At 40.5% G+C, this 20,116-nt stretch overlaps 1 protein-coding gene across 1 annotated transcript in view; it reads left to right on the forward strand.

Moving 5' to 3' along the window:
• Window positions 1-2,373: 2,373 nt before the first annotated feature.
• LOC147168211 (teneurin-2-like) overlaps window positions 2,374-20,116 on the forward strand; it is a 277,180-nt gene continuing 259,437 nt past the window's right edge. The window contains exon 1 of the mRNA XM_086085533.1: window positions 2,374-2,789. The gene's annotated coding sequence lies outside the window, so the exon portion shown is untranslated. The remainder of the gene's footprint in view (window positions 2,790-20,116) is intronic.

Below are 20,116 nucleotides of genomic sequence, written 5' to 3' on the forward strand. Positions count from 1 at the left end.
TACAGAGTAGCTATAGGTGTTAAGTCCTATCCTGACAGCTGCATTAAAGGTGCTACAATGCTAGTATGCTAATGCTACTTAACATGACTGCATGTTTGTCCAAGACTGCATTTGAAACAAAGAATTGTGTAAGCTGTGATATTTAGTTGTTAACTAGAGACCAGATGCCATTTAAATTCTCACCTCACAAGTGTCACTGTACTAAAGTCACTGCATTTCCAAAAATAAATAAAGAATAAGGTGTGCTGCTTGCTGACATAATTCCCCCATGGAACTAATGATTGATGAGTGTGTTGGGGGGATGGTTTTGGAGTGACGTACTTCCACAAATGTAACTGTAATGCGATAGACCCTCCTTCACTTCAATGAAGACTTCAATGAAGAATAATTACCCAGCGTTGCACAGGACTTTGTATTAAATAAGAGTAAATGTCCTCAAAGCAGATGTGTGGCCAGGAAACAGGTGAGTCGGACCAAATTTTGTCATCATCCCACGTCTCTTATTGGCCTTCAATAGTTTCAGTTTTGTCGCCAATACATACATTAAGCTTCTCCGTAAACCTCCTCCGCCCTTCGGCCGTTAAAGTGCTTAACTAGCGCCGATTTCGCCCGCTAACTTTCTTCGTGTATGGTGTTTCTATACAGTCCACCATGTTTTCTGCCACACAACCACCCGCGCATGCGCTAAAAAATGTCAACAAAGGATCCTCCCATAGCAAAGATGGTAATAATGGTACTCAACCCATGATGAAAATAATGCTATAACCACTGTTGCCACCCTCCCTGCCCACTATAGACTATGACCTGCCACTTACTTTCACCAGTACAAAATCAGAATTATCCATCCATCCATTTTCTGAACCGCTTATTAGTTGATTAAAAAAGGCTGCAAGTAAACAAATAAATTTGGTGTTAAATATGATACACCCATCGATCCTTTGAAGCAAGTTCACAATGACAGCTGGTCAATAGAGGGCACAAGGGCACTACCCTACCACACATGGTCCTCACAATATTACTTTTCTTGAAGACAAAAAACTGACTGAAAATATTAATAGTAAAATACATATATTTTTAAATTTAAGTTTACCAATTTTTAGTTGAGCAGAAATTCAGTTTTTGTTTCTCACATTTCACATCTGGGGCGCAGAAATCTTTTCCCCATTGAATCATGTGAAAAGTCTGATATGCACAGTAGCTCCCTTTGCAATGCAAGAAATATGACCAACTCAAGATTACACAACTTTCCAACGCCCTATAGATCCCAAAACTTCACTGCCAACTGAGACCTTGGTCTCCATAGATCTAGCCTTTAAAAGGCAAAATTCAGGCAAAACAACGGGAGCCATAATTTTTTGATAAGCCCTGCTACCAATACAGGAGCTATGTGAAAAACAGAGCCAACCTGGAGAATGGTAAGCGAGGAAATTAGCATATATGTTCCTAGCTGCTATTGGTTGTAGCCTACTTTCAATTGAACCAAGCTAACGTTAGCATTATACTTACATACTCTCTCATTCAGTTTCGTTCTCACTCACACACACACACACACACACACACACACACACACACACACACACACACACACACACACACACACACACACACACACACACACACACACACACACACACACACACACACACACACACACACACACACACACACACACACACACACACACTCTATATTAAGAAAAATCCGAAATGGTGTTGGTATCTACCAGGGGAGGCCCCTCTCGGTCTCTGTATGCTATTCCCGCTGGGGTAGGATCCAGCACACCCCCGACCCAAGTGAGGATTAAGTGGTATAGAGAATGTCTGGAGGGATGGATGTTATAGTCTGCAGAAGGTCTAGTCTGCACTGCATCACTCTGAGAAGTGTTTTCTAATACAGTAACAGTATTATTTTTTCCTTATGTGATATGCCAGGGAACAACTGCAACTACAGTATTAAAAAAAGTATGTTAGAAACTACAAAATAGCTGTGAAAGGATGTCAATCAAAAACAACAACAACCCACATCTCATGATATTGTGCAGGTGTATTCAATGAAGTGACCAGTTTATTTATTCTTTTTTGGGGGGGATTTCTATTTTGATATTGTATTTCGTTATATTATGACAAACCAATAACATAACTTAAATTTTAAACGACGTTGTTTTTTTTGTAAATATACACTCCCAGTTGTTGAAGGAAGATCAAATCGTGATTTGCATGCTGAAGTCCATCAGAATAACACAGCAACCTAAATTGAATCGTTTCAATTGCACATGCCCGCTTTCTTGCAAGGATGCTGCTGCACAACAGTACACGGTGGATTAACGCCTGTCGCCTGATAATAATGACCACTGGCTCGACCGTGAACGCGCGCTCACGAGCACGGTCATTGCCGTTTGTTGATGTCTCCTCACAGTATGTCCGACAGCGTGTCTGACTCGTTCTCTTTAGCGGAGACTCGACGTTTGCACACTGCTGCGTGTGGCAGCTGTGTGGCCACCTCGTAAAGTTAGCTCTCTCTTTTTTTCTCTTCCTACTACCTGCTTTGACACCGGATGGATTGCTCCGTTTGAGTCCCGCGTATGCTAAGATGTTGCGCGTGAGGTTTTTTGGCCACCTTCTACCGCAGCTTGTCCGCATACTGTAGCGCCTTATTAGGATCAGCAAGGCAAGAAAAGTATGCACTAAAATACACGTGTTAAACCGTTTTTGTTGGGCTCCAAGAAAAGAAAAGTTGCAAATCGAAGAAGGAGGATTATGCGCTGAACGGTGCACCTCTCTGGAAGACAGGTACGTGATGTTTTAAAATATAGCAAAGACGCTTACGATGATTGCTTGTGTTCATCTGTGGATGCTCGTAGCTCATGCGATGCGCGGATGCGGTCTTGTGTCAAAGTGCGTGGGTAGAGCAGCGCAGTGTCATGACATTGAGGTGCCTTTCATGGAATAATATTCACGGTCATGAGTGGGGAGAGACTGCACTTAGCTGACAATGGCCCGACCTTGCGTGATGCTTTTGCTTGTACGCGCTGCTGCTCTGTGTGTGCCGTTTTTCTTGAGTAGAGGTATTTTTTAAGGCAGGTATACACGAGGCTGCAAACATGCACGAGTGCCATCACGCGTGCCGTACTGTACAAAATACCATCAAATAAGTAAAGAAAAAACCCAAGTCTTTTAATCACAGATATCCTGACTGTGTATTGTCTAATGTATTTAAAGGTCAAGGTTTATTATAAATATCTGTCATAATGTAAAAGGCATCCTCATCTCTCTCAGTGCCTGCACCCAATAAAGATGCTACTGTGTCATTGTGACATATAAACCAGTGGGCTTTGATTTGATGCTTGACCTGTCATTACTGGGACCCCTCACAAGCCCCCCACCCCCAACCTGCATGAGATTCACTTTTGCGTCTCTGCATGGCCACATTTGTATTTTCATATTTGCACATGTATTTATCACTCTTTATTCTATTCTGGAACAGCTCACAAGTTTTTCCAGTGTGCAAATATTAAGTAGTAGTCTAAGCAGTCATAGGTTTTGTTCATATAGTTTTGTCTCAAAACACCAAGTATTCATTAACGGTTCATTTTATGATTCAGACATTTGAACATTCTAGTGTGTCAACCTGCATGTCCTCTAAAAAGTATGTAACCATAACAACCAAACCTTCACTGAACTGAGTTTGCTTGACAGACACAGTGATCAAATATAGGGTGGCCATATTTTGATTTCCAAAAAAGAGGACAGATTGCCCCGGCTCAAGATACTCACATTTTGATTTGAACGTATTCCTCATCTGTAAACTATGGGTTGAAAATAAAACAAAAAAACATAACTCTGTTTTGATTTTTTTTTAATCTTACTTGACAAATAAATGATTAATGACATACATTTGTAAGCCCAACCATTTATGCTCCAGTGATTGACCGTTTTTTTTCTTTTTAAATGGGGAAAGCCAGGCTCAAACCCGTGCCGTCCAGTTTAGCGACTCGGAATGCTCCCAGTGAGCTAAAGTTATGGGCTGCCGACTTTGCTCAGAACCTTATTTGAATGCTTAGAAAGTGAGGTATGTAAAATGCTGACCTACTTTTTTCTTAAAAAACAACAACAGCATAATAATATATAGCAATAAAACACACACATGTAAAACACGCCTTTCTTTTTTCCTACACCCCTTGTGATCGACTTGGGAGCAATCTGTGGTCTACCAATCGCGGCAACACGATGTACTCCATGTCTCAAATGTCGCACAATAAAAACTGGATCATTTAATGAATTCATATATTAAAAAAAAATAAAATAAAAATGGATGGCCGGACAGGATGTAAAAAAGTGGATATTTACCACACTCCAATAGTTGTTTTTCTCTTAGTAGTCAATCCAAAGCAACCACAATGTATATAATGTGCTATTTAATTTAAGCCGTAGTTAAGTACCTACGTAGCACCCAAAACTTGGTGATCCAATTACAGTACTGCAAATGATACTACATGGGGGGGGTAGGTGATCAGTGATATATGCAGTGATCATTTTAAGTACAAAGTATATGTAAATATACTTTCATTTTTTGACTCACCACAAACAGAACATTCACGAGCTACATTGTTAACGACATTGAAAGCTACAGCCCAGCTGCAGTCTGCATTAGACCGAAGGAAGCAATTTGGTTGAGATATATCTGTTTTTGAATGGACTATATACTCACTTGTACTGCTCAAGCACTTGGCACTCATCATTATGTGTTTGTGTGAGCGTGTGTATGTGTTTGCATATGTGTGAGCACTAATAGGAGCACACTGGACAGCACCAGGCCATGTCAACCACAAGCTCCAGACAAACCCTCAGGGCGTCCTATTTGGCACATACCCATCAATCCACCCACACACACTAAGACGTATGCGTGTGTGCGTGTGGGTATATATATATAAACAGACAGACCTTAGAGGTTTTGAACCAACGCAAGCATCAGAGCATTAGAGGTTCTCAGCGTCTGTGTCCTTGCCGGACCTTATGTGCCATAAGCTTAGCTGCCTGCCATCCCCATGTTGATCAGTATTTTCTAATCCTCCTTTTAGAGACCTGCTTCTTAAAAATAACAAACCTGACCTAAATGATAATAAGCTTTATTCATTAACAATCGTAAATATGAACTTATGCACTGCCATTGACAGCTATATAAGTTAAAAATCAATTTGAACTGGGCTGGCAGTAAATGAGTTAAAAGCTAAACACCTGGCAACAAAAGTGAGTACACCCCTAAGTGAAAATGTCCAAATTGTGCACAGGGAGTTATTTTCCCTCTGCACGGTCATGTGACTTGTAACAGAGATAGGGAAAGTACTGGCATTCTTTACTTGAGTAAAAGTACAATTGCTTCTGTAAAAAACTACTTTGCTAAAAGTAAAAGTACTCACTCAAATAATTACTCAAGTAAAAGTAAAAAAGTGTTGGCTCTGAAATGTGCTTGATGAGTAGAAGTAAAAAGTATTTTTACCAGATGTTTCTTCCTCTGTCAATTTGAAAAATAAACAAGCAGGTAAACGAGCACCTGGGGAGCTAGCTAGCTAGCACCTGGGGCTAAAGCCAAACTGTGGCAGAGTTTTTACTTTCTGGACCTGGATTTGACACCTCTGGTGTTGAGTATCACTCGCTCATGTTGCTGGTCCACTCCTCACTGACATGATTGAACCTTCTTTCATGTTGTTGGCTGGCAGTTGAGTCTGCAGCGTTCTTATCAAGTTCAAATTATTCTCTGTAGTGGCGGCGCACATTGCCCTCCTATTTACTAGCCAATTGCACGTCATGTGATAATAGCGTGTCGTAGAGCCAATCATATGTTGGGATGTCGGGGGCCGTGTGTAACGCTTCGTATGATTGGCGGAGCCAGGAGACATTGATGGGGAGCCAGGAGACATTGATGGCTGGCTTTTCTTCCGGGTCAAATATTTTAATCGTTTTCATGCATTTAAAAACAAAAGCAACAACCATGTTTTGATAGTGTATCGAGTAAAAAGTACAGATTTTCATGTTAAAATGTAACAGATAAATGTAAAAAGTAGTGAAAGTACTGAAAATAACAACACAAGTACAGTAACGTTACTTCCCATCTCTGTTTGTTAGTGTTACAATGTCTCACGTGTGAATAGGGAGCACGTGTGTAAATTGAAACGCGCCCTAATGCTGACCTGAACACACAAACTGACAATAACGACACATACACTCAAAGACTAAATAATCAAACTAAATAAACAAATTGAGCCCGTGGAGACATTTTGTGTGAAACAATCCTAGAAGAAATGCTTGTGAATTTCTTTTGAGACCCAAATGAAATCTCCAATTCAATCTTCCAGGAATGGATTTTGCAGATCAACTTTAATATACACACTATTTTTGACTGCACAGGACTGTGCAGTTTTTAATTTACTGCTGAGAATAATTGGAGTGAATCTCTACTTCTCCCTGCCTGCTCTCACTGCCTCTATTTGGGTTACGTATGTCTACATTTTACTACAACACCTGTGAGGTTTGGACAGAGGAGCATCAATCTTTATTAGACTGAATGAGGTTGACCCTGTTGACTAAATTACTCTCACTGTGCGTGTGTTAATGTGTGTGTTTGTGTGTGTATGTGGTTAAGTGTTGAGCCCTCTTCTGACCTGGCTGACAGATGACTGCAGTGATTTCCAGGGTTCAGCAGATTAGGGGATTAGAGAGCGAAGCTTCACACAATAACCCTAATGCATAAGCACGTCAGTATACACTGTATGCACATAAATAGGCACACATCAAATAAACACACTCTTGGGACAATGTGCCTTCTTCAGGGGCTGTTTTATCCAGTGTGACATTGTGCTGTGTCTTGTACTTGGCTGCGTAGATACTTAACAATCACACGGGCAAACAGATGGAAAAGAGCATTAAAAATCTCCTGGGTCTAATTTCACTAATGCCGTTTTCACACTAGGCATGACCCACGTTGGTACTGAGAGCCCAGTTAACAGTTTGTCCTTCCAAACCAATTCAGAGTTAGATAATGAACCGACATAGTGGGTTGAATGTTTGTTGCACAGCCAGTGTTGTGATACTGCCAAATTACAGTCAGATGTCTCTCTTACATTTAAAAAAGGCACAATGGTGCCAATTATGGCAATACATGCAGTTATAATTACTTCAACTACAGTAATTAACCCTTAATTGGTAACTTTGTTTTATGTGCCCAAAAATGTGAAATGAGATGATGACTTTACTTGATATTAGTATATCAGCCTATGTTAACGCCTTGGTACACCGATCCGACGTCAGCCAAATCTGACCGATGCCTACCGCTTGTGGCGTTGGCGCATCACGCCGGAAATACACACCACAACAAACAGGCGCCTATGCATAACTATTTAGTACCTTCTGCACATGCGAGAGAAGTACTTTGTAATGTTGGTCCATACCATCAGCGGCGGTAATCACTATCCCTCACTGTAAAATGGGGGCGGACATAAAAACGTAAACATGCATAGCTACCTCTATCTTTTTTACAATTCACACTCGTATTGTGTAATGTAAAAGTAAAGCCTAACTGGTATATACAGTTGCGTCTCGATGTCTTGCCATAGTTTGGCTTTTATCACTTGATTGACATACCCTTTAACGGTAATGTAATACAATGCTGGTCTATCTTGAACCATAGTGATGGAATCATCTTATTGGTCTCCTGTCCAGACGGACATTATACGTCCACTGATCTGTGTGTGTATATATATATATATATATATATATATATATATATATATATATATATATAAAAGAACATTTAAGACTTTTGACATTTGCAATTTTACATTTGTTAAACATAAACAAAAGGACTTCAGACATTTTACAACTTGCCTTAAATACATGTATACATTATATGTTTATGATGTTTACAAGAGGAAACTTGTATATTTTTTTAATTAAATAATTATAACTGTAATTCAACAAAATATGCCTCTGCCAAATCTAATAAAGGGGTCTAAGGAACTGAGCGATAAAAGAAAATGGGGTCTTCAAAGCAGCCCATACCGTCCACTTGTTAAAAAAATAGTGAGGACCCCGCAAACCACCCTGCAAACCACCCCTGTCCTTATACTAAGAGCCTAAGAGCTGTAGATGTCTAATCTGTACGTCTAGGTATAGTATGTACAGTAGTCTGCTCGCGAGACGGGGAGTGGTAAGATGGCTGCCCTGTGGCTTCAATGTCTTCCACGGGCGTGTGTATGGTCTATCAACTATCCAGTCATATATGCAGATCAGTGTATACTAGTGGTGGGACGATACAGGTATCTCACGATTCAATACGTGATGATATGTGGTTACGATAACGATAACATATCGATACACGATAGCTGAGCCTATCCCTAGTGATGGCAAAATGAAGCTTGCCAGCTTGACTTCCTTTTTGGACGTGTTGGCTTACATATCGAAATTTTTATTTAAATGACATATAAGTCATATATACAAGTGCTTCATGAAGCTTCATTTTGCCATCACTACCTATCCCAGCTGGCTTCGGGCAGTAGGCGGTGTACACTAGTGTACACCCTGAACCCTGCCAACCAACTTAGGGCAAAATGTTGGTAGAAAATATGTCATTTAAATAAAAATTTCGATATGTAAGCCAACACGTCCAAAAAGGAAGTCAAGCTGGCGGTCACATCATCACTTTATAGTAAAAGCCCACCAAGGCAATTGCATTGGCATCAATGTATTGGTTGGGAAAGCTTTCTTTTTGAAGTTAGCCTTGGTGTAGGCGGCGTGTTACGTTGAGTATTTTTCCAGCTTCATAGACATGTCTGAATGACGGGGAAAATCCATTATGTGCTTTGCGCTGGTGTGCCGTCATGAAATATCGATACTGCCGTTAGAGTATCGATATATTTATTGCAACAGAGAGCACAACAATATATTGCAATATCGATTTTTTCCCCACCCCTAGTGTATACGTCCAAATACGTAGGGTGAAGATGTGCAAAATGAGTGAAATTGTAAAGGCTTTCCATTACTTCCTGTTTATCTGCATTCATTACTTCCTGTTCTTGCCCCGTGCGCTGATTCGCTAGCTAACAGCCAATCAGAGTGATAAAATGTCACGACCTTCCGACGCTTATTTAACATGTCGAATCTACCGAAACCCCCCCAAGATGTCCTCCAATGGCTTCAACATCGCCGCTGTAATTTTATACATTAATTAGACGGCACATACCAACACCTGGACATTTAATTCCTGACGTCCCACATCAGATTGGTCTATAGAGGCCTTTAGGTTGCTTGACTAAAAAGCGTGGACATTCTTTATAGCGTAAAATGTAATCGATTCTGGATAAATTTAATGATCAGTGAAGCAACTTTAAATTATATTTTTTATGGGAATGGAATATCTTTATGTGAATTCTCAGAAGTACTGTTCCAATGCTAGCAGACTAGAGTAATGCTACCCATTTGTCCTATAGCAAAGCTCTTCCTTGATGTAATTTACTTCTTTTTTTTTTATGGTGTTTTATGAACAACACCACAGCTGGTCACAGCACTGCCGTACTTAATTGCTTTAAGATATAATTAATGCGCAGTAAATTTCACAAAATAAAATGTATTTGTATATGATTAACCAATGAAACAGTTACATCATTCCTAGTATCTTTCCTAGGCCACATCTATAATAGAGTCCATTTTAAGTTTAGACGTTTGTATGTTGTGGAAAATTTGGGGAAAAAAAAAACCTGATTCATTCAGAGCAGTCTGCTTCACCTACATCCGAAATCCTCTGTTGTTTTGTTGTTGTTGATTGTGATCCATTTTAAGCCTGAGGCAGGTGTTCAGTGCCTCATTGGTAACTGGAGTTGATGGCATAGATGCTATTTCATCAGCTAAATTTTGAATAACATTTAAGACTTGTGCGGCACAGACATTACATTACCCCCGAAGCATCTTATTATTTGGTACACATCGTTGTGGTAATGGAAGGAGAAATAACCTTGTGTCACAACTGGTTAACTAAGAACCCAGCGCTTTAGAGAAAAGATAGGTGCGGAGTGTGTGGAGTAAAGGTGTTGTTTATGTGGTGTTAGTTTTGAAAGGGCATTTTGTGGTATAAGATTGTCAGAATCATCTCTTCTCTGGGTTAACAAGTTTGCCATCCATCCATTGTTGCATGTTTTGTTTAGCAAAAGTGCCCTTTGTGATACAATGTAAAACATTGCGAGGCACTGTAAATGTTGTTTTGGGAAGCTGGAAAACGTTGTGATGTCTTCAATCTCGTCGTCTCATTTTGTGATCCCGACTTGCTGTGTGGCAGTATTCTGCCTTCACTGGCATGCTATACTGGAACCGAAGTTACTTTCATCTTGTGCTCACTGTGCCAGCCACAACAATCGCTCTCTCTTAACAAAACAAACAGCTAAATATTCTCTTGGAATAGGACTGATCAAAATAGACTTTCTTTCCATTAAATTTTTTTTATTTTAGATGGATGGACTTTTGAATCTTAAAGAAGAAAGTTGGGACTTCTACAAAAATTTTTTTTAAATTTGACCTAAAATTACATCAAACTATGAAACAAATAATCCAAAATCTAAATTGCAAACTAGACTTTGAACTGCCCAAGTATTTGTATAGAATGAATGCTATTTATGACATTTTTTTTTTGTCTAGCTAATGCTAATTTAATGGCAAATATGTCACTCTGGCTAATACATATGTAAATCTGATTGAAATATTAATGTCTCACCTGCAATAATGTCACCGTATGTCACTAGTGTATACTTAATCAATTAAAAAACAAACAATATTTGCTCGGAGTAAATTATTATTTGCAAGGATGCACAAATTAGTACATTTATGTACATGTGCTTAGCTCAGTGGCCTAGTGGTAGAGTGTCCACCCTGAGACTGGGAGGTCATGGGTTCAATCCCTGGCCGGGTCATACCAAAGACTTGAAAAATGGGACCCATTTGCCTCGCTGCTTTGCACTCAGCATTAAGGGTTGGAATTGGGGGGTTAGATCACCAAATGATTCCCGATCGAGGCCGCTGCTGCTGCTCACCGCTCCCTCAGGGGATGGGTCAAATGCGGAGAATGTATTTAGCCCCATTTAGGTGGGTGTGACAATCAGTGAATCTTAATTCCTTGCATTTAATTTTTCATATGCTTAAGCCCTTTTTATTTAGGTTTTCTACATTACTTGAGTTTCTTTTTTTTCATTTTTTTTCATGGACTGTGCTTTGTGTGCGTGTTGTGTGTGTGCACATATGTACTTGTTCTTGGAGCCAACTTGGGTTGATTGCCGATTAACTTTGTTGAAGTAGGAAGAGACATAATGTGAACCATCCTGCCAGAAAAGATCCCACAATATCACTGTATTGGAATGCTGATTCTTAAAAAAGATAATCAAGACAAATTACTACATTAATTCCGTCTTCAATTCCGCTTATCCGGGGTCGGGTCGCGGGTCAGCAGCTTTAGCAGGGAAGCCCAGACTTCCCTCTCCCTAGCCACTTCAGCCAGCTCCTCCGATGGGATCCCAAGGCGTTCCCAGGCCAGCCGTGAGACGTAGTCTCTCCAGCGTGTCCTGGGTCGTCCCCGGGGCCTCCTGCCGGTAGGACATGCCCGGAACACCTCCCCAGGGAGGCGCCCAGGAGGCATCCGAACCAGATGCCCCAGCCACCTCAACTGGTTCCTCTCAACGTGGAGGAGTAGCGGCTCGACGCTGAGTCCCTCCCGAATGACCGAGCTTCTCACCCTATCTCTAAGGGAGAGCCCGGCTACCCTGCGGAGGAAACTCATTTCGGCCGCTTGTATCCGGGATCTCGTTCTTTCGGTCACGACCCACAGCTCGTGACCATAGGTGAGGACAGGAACGTAGATCGACCGGTAAATCGAGAGCTTAGCCTTTCGGCTCAGCTCCTTCTTCACCACAACGGACCGATACAGCGTCCGCATCACTGCAGACGCTGCACCGATCCGTCTGTCGATCTCCCGCTCTAACCTACCCTCACTCGTGAACAAGACCCCAAGATACTTGAACTCCTCCACTTGGGGCAGGACCTCATCCCCGACCCGCAGAGAGCACTCCACCCTTTTCCGACTGAGGACCATGGTCTCGGATTTGGAGGTGCTGATCCTCATCCCAACCACTTCACACTCGGCTGCAAACCGCTCCAGCGAGAGCTGGAGATCACGGCTTGAAGAAGCCAGCAGCACCACATCATCTGCAAAAAGCAGAGATGCAATGTTGAGGCCACCAAACCGGACCCCCTCGACACTCCGGCTGCGCCTAGAAATTCTGTCCATAAAAATTACGAACAGAATCGGTGACAAAGGGCAACCTTGGCGGAGTCCGACCCTCACAGGAAACGAATTTGACTTACTGCCGGCAATGCGGACCAAACTCTGACATCGGTCGTACAGGGACCGAATAGCCCGTATCAGGGGGCCCGGTACCCCATACTCCCGAAGCACCCCCCACAGGACTCCCCGAGGGACACGGTCAAACGCCTTCTCCAAGTCCACAAAACACATGTGGACTGGTTGGGCGAACTCCCACGCACCCTCAAGGATCCTGCTGAGGGTGTAGAGCTGGTCCACTGTTCCACGGCCGGGACGAAAACCACACTGCTCCTCCTGAATCCGAGATTCAACTTCCCGACGGATCCTCCTCTGCAGCACCCCCGAATAGACCTTACCTGGGAGGCTGAGGAGTGTGATCCCTCTAAAGTTGGAACACATCCTTCGGTCCCCCTTCTTAAAAAGAAGGGGGACCAATCCAGAGGCACTGTCCCTGATGTCCACGCGATGTTGTAGAGACGTGTCAACCACGACAGCCCCACTACATCCAGAGCCTTTAGGAACTCCGGCCGAACCTCATCCACCCCCGAGGCCCTGCCACCGAGAAGCTTTCCAACCACTTCAGTGACTTCGACCCCAGAGATAGGGGGGCCCACCTCAGAGTCCCCAGACCCTGCTTCCTCAAAGGAAGGCGTGTTGGTGGAATTGAGGAGGTCTTCGAAGTATTCTCCCCACCGATTCACGACGTCCCAAGTCGAGGTCAACAGCACCCCATCTCCACTATACACAGTGTTAATGGCGCACTGCTTTCCCCTCCTGAGACGCCGGATGGTGGACCAGAATTTCCTCGAAGCCGTCCGGAAGTCGTTCTCCATGGCCTCACCGAACTCCTCCCATGTCCGAGTTTTTGCCTCAGCGACCACCGAAGCCGCATTCCGCTTGGCCAGCCGGTACCTGTCAGCAGCCTCCGGAGTCCCACAGGCCAAAAAGGCCCAATAGGACTCCTTCTTCAGCTTGACGGCATCCCTTACCGCTGGTGTCCACCAGCGGGTTCGAGGATTGCCGCCCCGACAGGCACCAACCACCTTACTACATTAATTTCAAAGTTAATAACATAATGAGTAAAAAATTCCAGACATCGGATTTATTTTTTAAATCTGGAATGTGAGGACTCTAAGACAAATTGTTCCAGTATTTAATGTGCTTTACTGTGACTTTACATTTAAATCTAAAGTTCATGAATGCCATCTTTCTCTATGCCTCATGTTTGTAACCTTTTTGAGCAACAAACTGTAAATTCCTCATATGATTTCTATAGGGTGGCTCATTATGTAGCTCAGACAACTTAAGTAATTTGTGTGCTTGTGTGTGTTCATAAACATGTGCGGCTCCTGACACCCGATATTAGCAAGGTTTTCCAAAAAGTAAAGCTTTCTGACAGCAGTTAACATCTTGGATGACTCCGCTTCTGGATCCTGGGTGGTTTTGAAATTCAAATGATGGCACAGCAGGATGATATTAGCAATGATAGTTACGACTGTACGTCTGTCTGTCAACTGACTGACTGGTTTTAACTCAAGCTCCTCAGATGCCTCTGGCTCTTTGTGAGCTTGCTGCAGCAGTTCTTGTTAAGTAGTGTAGCGTCTCCAAGCTACAGAATGTGCTTTCTAGCATAGGAACTCATGAATAATGTCTCAGATTTGTGCCAGGTATGTATGATGTTCATTTTAATGGCTTAGCAATAAAGAAAAATGTCAATCATTTTTCATTTTGCATGGCAGCTAGATACTATGGTATGTTGACCTTGCCTAGATACTTTTTAGGACCTATGTCTAAAAAAAAATTATACAATTACACTATCAATCAGTCTTCTTTTTTTTGTATTTTTATTATTGACAAACAATTCAATCAATTTGTTGAAGACAAACATATTAGAATGCACACTTTCACTGTACTGTTGGTAATGTTTTGGTCTCAGTCCCGACTCGCTGCATAATCTTATTGGTCTGCCATCGGCAACCTTGGTCTCACTTAGGGCTGCTCGATTATGGAAATAATAATAATAATCACGCTTATTTTGTCAATAATTGAAATCACGATTATTCAAATATTTATTTTCTGGTACAAAACAAGAAAATGTTTGAGCATTTAAAAATATTAAGACCAATTAAAAAATAGAAAAACTATAATTATGTAAGTTCCCTTTGGACCAAACAAAATTTATAATATCATATATTTATAATAATATATATTTATTTTTTTATGTTGGCAAAAACCTAAAGTTGGAGTGCAGCTTGTGCACTGTGCAGTAGGACGATCATTTATTTTTTGGTACAAAACAAGAAAAAGTTTAAACGTAAAAACAAAAAATATTAAGACAAATACAATTCTTTGAAACACTATAATTATGCAAGTTATTTTTGGATGAAACAAAATTTATTAAATTTGTTATTTTAAAATTGTAAAAAGGTGAACATTTATAAATTTAAACTCAAAAATTTGCATTAATAATCTTTTTTTTACAATTATGCTGATTGTTGAGTGTAATAATTGAAATTGTAATTGAATTTAGATTAATTACACAGCCCAAGTCTCACTGCATTTCTAATAGTGTTGTTCCGATACTGTTTAAACTGGGTGTCGGAGTCGGTATCGGGGGCCAAAAAACGGGATCGGAACAAAACTAATTTCTAAATGTGCTTTGGAGGCAGCGTTAAAAAGCACAAAGCTGTGCAACTGAACAGGCTGGGGCATCCATGGAGGAATCTACCCCTTTTAGCCATGAACACATCACACTGTAGCCAACCATGCATGCATATGTACACACGTTCTTCATTTGCAATTTCAAATTACAGCAGCCATGCCAGTTATTGTATGCAAACTCTCCCTCTACCTTGATTTATGGGATCATTCAGTTCCCTTCTGCATTCAATGGAATTACCACAAAGTCTTTGGCAGCCATTGAATTTAGAAAATGTAGTGTGCTTCCCATGCTTCGGTTACATGCACTCGCTCCTTCTCTCTGCCTGCTTTTCTAAGCACACATGCCGAGTTACAGTCTAAAATGGACTTGTGAAAGAGGGCGGGAGTTAAGATGGCATCCCCTGAGACTTTTCAGAAAAGTAATTTAATAAACTGTGATATTTTTCCGCTCCGCAAGGGAAAGAGAATAAGCTCAGAAACGTAATGAAACTTGGCTGTTGAATTTGTATTAAAGAATCAATTTCCTGCACTTGAACATAGCCGGGAGAACAGACATTTTATTTCTGGCTGAATTGCAGCATGAACATTACTGTCGTGGCAAGAAGGTGTAAAAGCTTCATCAATAGAAGGGGCGTGTCCACTGAATTCACCTGCCCTTCAACATTGATGTAGCAGACGGAAATACAGAACAGGATACAGTATGTTACCGTCATCGCAGTTACTGCTGCGGAAGTGAAATAGTGAAAAAATAAAAGTATGCCTCTCTGATTTATAACGTGGACAAACAAACAGCTTTACTCTAATACACAAATGCAGTTACTGTATGTTGTTGTTGTTTTTTTTTATTTCAGATGGAACATAAATACATGTTTATAAAACATGTAAATTTTCTTAACCAGGGCTCCAGACTAACATTCTTTACTAGGAGCACAATAGCTCCTATTTTAAAAAATTTGGAGTGCCAGAAAAAAAGGGCCACACACGATACATTGATTTGCAAAGCAAATATTTACATTTCATTAAATTTTTTATGTCTGCATAGGGCTCAGGTAACGATCGTCGCGGCTCACCTTTTTTTCTGGGTTTGATATGTGAGGTTTGCAAGCTGAGCCCTTAGGCTTGTGATGTCATTTCCAGTCAACGGGATTTGGCAAAATGGCCGCCTCCTGAGATGGATAAAAGCAGGTGGATTTTGCTGCTAATGGTCAAAATCACAATGCAGCGTTAAGACTAGTGAGGGCGCATAGAACATATTATTGTAAAGATATATATATATATTTTTTTTTACTTTACGCCCCCTGAAATACAAACCACTTTAGTAAATGTATGTAACTACACAAATTATTTTTTTAAACAATGTGTAATAATTAATAGCTTCTTCAGCAACCACTTGAGTAGATCTGGGCTTGTTAATTTCAATGATAATGGGACACACTATTCAGGTATTCATAATATTTGAATATTCAATGATTTAGGCAAATGAGGAAAAATAGGGCTTAATACATAAAGAATAGACTTACGGGTTTTAACTGTTAGACCAGAAACATTTAGACAATGGCAATATTCGAAACAATTTGTCTTTCAAAACAATGGATCCCGGCTGGGAGGGAGTTGACGAGCACATAGGGAACAATTAGAAAGCCCAGAAGCTAAGACTAAGATCTAATGTCACACAATTACTTTTATGAACTGGTTTGGTATTTCATTTAATGGTCAATTGTGTTGGCCCCAAGCAAGTCAAATGCTTTTGACTGCAATTACTGTCCTTATTGTCACTGTAGTGACCTAAAGTTTCACTTGACATATTGACATTGAATTGTTCAATGGGCTATTAAAGTAACACAATTTTATTGAACAATTTTTGCTTTACAAGGAATAATTTTGAAGGTATAGATGCTACAGCACAAATGCGTACCCAATGAAAAATTCTGTAGGGTTACCAAGCCTACTTGAGCACTAATCTTTTACGAATTTCTTAGAAACGAGCTGCCCACGTTTTTTTGGTTTTATCCTGTCAAAGACCTCGAACTGTACATTTGATAGATCATTTAAATCAACTCACACATGCTAATTACCTTGATTTGCTGCCTTTCACATACTGTATCAATCAAAGAATTTGTTTGTTCACCGTGGTAATAGAATGACACTCCTTTTACCCCGACTTCCCGGCGACGTGTGGCAGCAACAGAGCGAGGGGGGTCAGGTGATGATTTATGACCAAGATGCTGCATTCTAGCACAGGATGATTAATCTCTTCTGGGAACACTTCGGGAGTACAAGTTTAACCTACCTCGGCCTTGCACACACACGAACACGCATACGCACACACACATGCCTAAGAAGGACATAAACACAGGGGCAGAAGAGTGCATGTAGTTGCTTTTAAATGCAATTTGTGTATTTGTGTGCAATCCTTCCTGCACGTTTCCGCCCCCTCCTCGTACCTTGTTCCTGCGCTCCGCTTTTTCTATCCTCGGTGACCTCACTTGTGCAATGTCTCACATTCACCTCCTCTCGTCTTTCGCTTTGTCCATTCATCATAGTCACAGATGCTCACACACAAAGAGGTACGATAGTACGAGGGGGATGAAGGAGAAAGCCGCTCTGTAATGCCACTTGGCTGCGGTACGAGTAAGCATAAGGCTATAGGATTAGTGCAGCTAGGTGTAAAGAGCTGTAATGTCTTAATAAGCACAGGGGGAAACAGGGACTTGCTCCATATGTTTGCTGCAGCTGCAACAGACTATCCATCTATCTTTCTGTCTGTGGAGAGATTATTGATGTGTTCAATCAGTTCACAGCTCAACTGGCATTAGGGACGGCGAGTACCCATACCAGGTATCAATATTGGACCGATAACCGGTTTTATTTCAGGATACAAGTTTTGGACGCCCTCCTGTGGCGCTTTTATGATCAGGAAGTAGAAATTAGAAGAATAGAAAATGACCATTGATTTCATGTGATTTTAAGGTAAAATTGGGATTTGGGATACATCGATTTTTTTTTTTAAAGTTATCTGTCTGTCTAAATTATCTGAAAAAAAGTGGTTATCGAACATCCCTCGTTGCAAGTGATGTTACCAATGACAATGTTATGCATTAATACTAACTAGGGATGGGCGAGTACCGATACCAGGTCTCAGTATTGGTGCCGATACCAGCCTTGTTTTAAGGACTCTGTTAGGTGCAACTTTTTTACTTCCAATACGATACAGATTCCGCAGCTAGATTATTGTCCGATATCAGTCGATATGATATAGGCAGGAATGATAAATGCTTTTATTGATTTATTAGTATTAGGGCTGGGTATGGATTCTAATTTCCTCAATTGATAACATTTTGATTCGCAAGAGTTAAGTTCAATTTGATTTACATTTTTTTCCCGATTCATCAATTCTTGTCAAATATCAATGACATTATACAAACTCTACAAACATTAAATTCCAAATTTAATTTTAAAGAGGCAGTAACTGGTTAAATGATTTAGTTTATTAATGAAAGTAACGTGTTATAATCACTTAAGTGTTGCACAAACATTGACTTAAGCAAGGATGAGACGAAAATATTTTTATAATTCTAATTTCAATAATTGTAAATACTAATTAAAAATATTCTGAATTGTCTTAAAGTGCAAGTCTTTCATAAATGTAAGAAAATACTTTTAAATTAATGTGAACAGTAAATTTCCAGAAAACAGTAAGATACAAAAAAAATCTATTTTTCTTATGAATTTGTGGGGAAAAGATTCAAATATTCGATTAATGGTTTTATGAATCGATATCAGGCTCGAAAAGGAAAATCTATTCGACATTGATCATTCCATTTTTTTAACCCCAGCCCTAGTATGAAATGTTAGAAGATTTTAGAAGTTAGAAGTTATACTATTCAAACATAGAACAAAGCAACAGTAGGTGTGAGAAAATAGGACCTCTTTATTCCCGATTTTTGGGTTACATAGGACTGCTTGTATATAAGTGCTAATATTGGACATTTTGGATGTAGACCGATATCAATATCAAATTGGGACACCCCTAGTATCGGTTCTGATGTGGTGGCTGATAGCAGTATCAGCTGCCCTCTTGTGGCCGTTTGACCATTAGGAACCAGAAATTAGAAGAATAGAAAAATGTCATTAATTTCATGTAATTTTAAGGAACATTGCTACTGTATATTGGGGTATTTAGGTCTTTCTTTAAAATTATTGTTTTTTGGGAGAATATTATGTACTAGCGGTATCAATATTTGGTATTGTATCGATGATTACTTTAAAGTACTTGTACTGGTATCGGTCTGGGAAAAAATGGTATTGAACATCCCTAATGCTAACACAATGCAACATTGGGTCAGGATGTCATGGAAGCCCTGTGAAGTAGCGAGGCAGCATAAAGTAAGCCGTAATATGATCCTTTGTGGAAGTGACTGGATGTCAGGCAACCCCTTTCATGCTCATGGTCACCTAGCTGCACAAAAGGAAAATATTCCACAAATCATGGCGAATCATCCTAATCTCACCTAACACGCACAAACAACAAACAAAAGCTCACCGTGAAGGACCTCATCATTCACACTTGATGCTTACAGAGCCATACATTAATATGTCCTGTGAGTATAAAACATTGGATAAGTGATATTTATATGTTTTGGCCAACCACGCTATAATTTAGTTCCCCAGCTTCCAGTTGTGACTACGCGTCATCCCGCTTGAAGATTGCTTTTTTTGTGTCTTAGGCACTGCGGATAAAAGCGACTGTGTGTGCATTTGTTTATGTCAGCGAAGTGTGTAATTCTGTTAGTCTACCCCACTGCCTTTGTTACATCATCATCTTCGCGCTGATTGAAAATTATGATTGCTGGAAAGGTCTTCAATGTGTGTGATTACAGCTGTGAAGTCATCCGGCTTTGAAACGTTCCTTTGTATGGACGGGTTTGATGGTGACTTTGAGGATGTGGGATTGTCGTGGAATTGTCCTGTGCTTGGTTCAAGGATTATTCACAAATCGAATTCCTTTGATGGAAAAACACACTTCTGATTTAAATAATTTCTGCTTTCCATTTATCGCGCATCGGTTTCGCGGCTTTTCTTCAGGGACATTGCACTCAAT

Source organism: Leptonotus elevatus, chromosome 9 (assembly GCF_054856555.1).
Source record: "Leptonotus elevatus isolate MCC_2025b chromosome 9, RoL_Lele_1.0, whole genome shotgun sequence".
Classification (NCBI taxonomy): Eukaryota; Metazoa; Chordata; class Actinopteri; order Syngnathiformes; family Syngnathidae; genus Leptonotus; species Leptonotus elevatus.